Here is a 3,762-nt window from a genome sequence, read left to right as displayed (position 1 = left end):
ATGGAAAAGGATATATTATTTTAATTTTTTAATTTCTTGAATTACTAGCGAGTTCTATTTCTGTACGTGAAGGTTGGAAAGTTGTGTCTTCCTCATTTTAGTATGGACAGAGCCCTTAAGGTGACAAGGAACTTTAATAAATAATGTGTCTTTTGTTTATTGGGTGGAACTGTAGAAATAAAGTAAACAAACTATTGAAATAAACAAACTGTAGAAATAAAATAACTGTGTCTGATGCTTAAACACTGTGGTATTATAGTACATTGGATTGGTAATTCTCTGGGAATTTAGAATCCCATTTTATGTTAAGAAGTTAAGACACTGTTGTTTGAGTTTGAAGATCAGAGAAACTTATTTTTTGTGTGGAAGCGGGGAAAGAAATAGAGATCAATCGATTTTCTCTAAATCTCAGGTCAGCCTTTGGTTTTTATGTAATGCTGAGAGAAGCGGTTTTTGATCAAGATGAACCTGCTGAGCCCTCATCCTTCAGTTGGATGTTTCTAGTTCTTTCCCCATGAATGACAGTTTTCACTTAGTCAGATGCTGTCCTGGGCCTGCTTGTATCTGAGCTGGTTGACAGAGGTCCTGCCCTCAGCACAAGATTGTCACCCGAAGCCTCAGGCGTTGTGCTAGGATGAACCTTGTAAATTCTGCTGGAAACCATTTGCCTGATTGCAGGAACCAGTTGGTTTTACTACCAAAATGTGGTTTATCCTTTTGCTGGAGAGTGGAATTTAGCAAGGAGCTCCACAAATTATAGTAATGAATTTACCGATGGCTCTTCCACGTGAACAGTGCCTTCTGGAGCAGGCAGAGCCATCTATGGCAGCTCCTCTCCGGCCTCCGGTGTCTGGTAGGAGGGCTGGCCACCTATTTTTACTCAACAACATACGTTAGTCCTAAAGAGTTGCCTTTTTCTCTTTTAATTCCCTGCTTAGAATTTCTCTGATCTGTTGAAGGGAAAACACGTTTTCAAAGCTTTTGAGGCAAATGTGAAGGTTTTTCTTTAGAGTGATTATACCTATATATCAGATATAGAAGTTTTTTTATTTTATTTTATTTATTTTTTTGAGACAGAGTCTTGCTCTGTTGCCTAGCCTGGAGTGCAGTGCTGTGATCTCGGCTCACTGCAGCCCCCGCCTCCCGGGTTCAAGCTACACTCCTGCTTCAGCCTCCTGAGTAGCTGGGATTACAGGTACGTACCACCTCGCCCAGCTAATTTTTTTTTGTATTTTTAATAGAGACGGAGTTTCACCATGTTGGCCAGACTGGTCTTGAACTCCTGGCCTCAAGTGATCCACCCGCATTGGCTTCCCAAAATGCTAGGATTACAGGCGTGTACCATTGTACCTGACCATTTTAACCAGTTTTGTTAGAGAGAAGGACTACCAATCTATACATTTTGAAATTCTGACTTTTTCCTCATATTATGAACATTTTGAAAGACAATCTAAGAGTAGAATCGTAATTATCTGCCACCTAGATTCAACAGTTGTTGATATCTGGACCCGGTTTATTTAGGTTTGTATTTTTGTTGACCCATTTGAAATTAAGTTTTGGATATCATGGTCATGCAACTAAACATTGTAGCACATACTTCTCAAAATGATGATATTTATGCTATGAGCGTATAGCTTTATCACACCATCAAAATAACAATCTCTAATATCTAATACTATATATTCACATCTCAAATTTCCTTAAGTTATCTTTTACAGCATTTGTTTTTGAAACCAAGATCACATACCACATTTGGTTGTTGTTTCTTTTCTTTTCTTTTTTTTTGAGACGGAGTCTTGCTCTGTTGCCCAGGCTGGAGTGCAGTGGTGCGATCTTGACTCACTACAACCTCAGCCTCCCGGGTTCAAGCAATTCTTCTGCCTCAGCCTCCCCAGTAGCTGGGATTACAGGTGCTTGCCACCACAGCCGGCTGATTTTTGTATTTTTAGTAGAGACGGGGTTTCATCATGTTGACCAGGCTGGTCTCGAACTCCTGACCTCAGGTCATCCACCTGCCTCAGCCTCCCAAAGTGCTGGGATTACAGGTGTGAACCACTGCACCTGGCCGTTTACTTTTATTTTTGACAGTTTCTTTATAGAGTGCCTCTCAGTTTGGGTTCGTGGGTGTGTCCTGAGGATTGGACTCACAGCTTTCATTTCAGGAAGGACTGCACAGAAGTCAGTACAGTGTATCCTTTTCAGTGCATCATTGTTTTCCCTTTGTAATTAATAAGTATCTTGAGACTGGTGCTGTGGCGCATGCCTATAATCCCAGCACTTTGGGAGGCAGAGGTGGGAGGACGGCTTAAGCCCAGGAGTTAAAGACCAGCCTGGGCAACACAGTGAGACCCCTGTCTACAAAAAAATGTAAAAATTAGCCAGGTATGGTGGTGTATGCCTGTAGTTCTAGCTACTCAGGAGACTGAAGTATGAGGTTCGCTTGAACCCGGGAGGTCGAGGTTGCAGTGAGCCAGAGTCTTGCCACTGCATTCCAGTCTGGGAAATAGAGCAAGAATCCATCTCAAAAAAATAAAAAATGAAATGTATCTTGTGGCAGGTACTTTGAGATTATGTACATTTCCTGTTTCTCATACTTCCACAAACTAGTGTTAGCATCCATTGATGATTCCTGTCTGAAATGGCTTACTGTGCTGGTTGCCAAATGGTGATGTTTGAAAGCTGTCGTCATCCTCTACTCACTAGAGAACTCTTGTATTTTAGAGCTTTTTCTTCTCTCCATCTATTCATTTATATGTTTATATTTTTAAAGGAAAACTTATTCTGAACCTTATTAAAGATGTCAAGGCACTTAGTGCTTTGGAAGGGAAGGCAGGATGATAGCTTGAGGCCAGGAGCTTGAGACCAGCCTGGGCAACATAGCGAAACCTCATGTCTACAGAAAATTTTAAAAATTAGCCAAGTGTGGTGGTGTGAGCCTGTAGTCCTAGCTCCGTGGGAGGTTGAGGCAGGAGGATCACTTGAGTCCAGGGGTTCGAGGCTGCAGTCTGCACCATGATTGCACCACTGAACTCCAGCCTAGGTGACAGAGCAAGACCTTGTCTCAGAAAAGCAAAACAAAGGGCAGGCTGTTCAGGATGATCATGATAGGTGTAGGGCCTGCTGCAATGGAATTGTGTAGTGGAGGAGACCTAGGAGCAGGGGTGGGGGCCATGGACGGAAAATTACTAAGAGGAAACATCAGGGTGAAGGGGGTTCCGGCTGAACTGACCTAACAGGATTCTTGTGGAAGGCAGGCCAGGGAAGGCCCGTAGCATCCCTCCTCTGGACCATAAACACTCGGGGAGTCCCGATCTCTCCTGAACAGTGCACTGGCGCCAGCTTTCCAGATGTGTGTGTAAGTCCATCATCCTTTAACCAAGTTTGCTTAGAAAGCCTAGATGGTGAGACTTAAAATTGTCATGGAGAATTGTCTCCCAACAAAGTGGCTGACTGTGTTGTGGCTATATTGTTATAGCCCTTCCCAGATGTGTATGCTGCAAGTTTTGTTTAGTTGGAACTCTGTGGAAGCTAGTGCAACTACATAGAAAGCCATATAAGTTAGCTACCATGCCCAGCTAATTTTTAAAAAAATTTTTTGTAGAGATGGGGTCTCGTTCTGTTGCCCAGGCTGGTCTTGAACTTCTGGGCCCAAGTGATCCTCCCACCTCGGCCTCCCAAAGTACTGGAATTATAGGTGTGAGCCTCCATACTCAGCTAATTTAGCTAGTTTTTGTATTTGATTTTTTTTTTTTTTTTTTTTTT

Source organism: Theropithecus gelada, chromosome 1 (assembly GCF_003255815.1).
Source record: "Theropithecus gelada isolate Dixy chromosome 1, Tgel_1.0, whole genome shotgun sequence".
NCBI classification, from domain to species: Eukaryota; Metazoa; Chordata; class Mammalia; order Primates; family Cercopithecidae; genus Theropithecus; species Theropithecus gelada.
The sequence above is the reverse complement of the archived record's forward strand: the minus strand, read 5'-3'. Positions refer to the sequence as shown.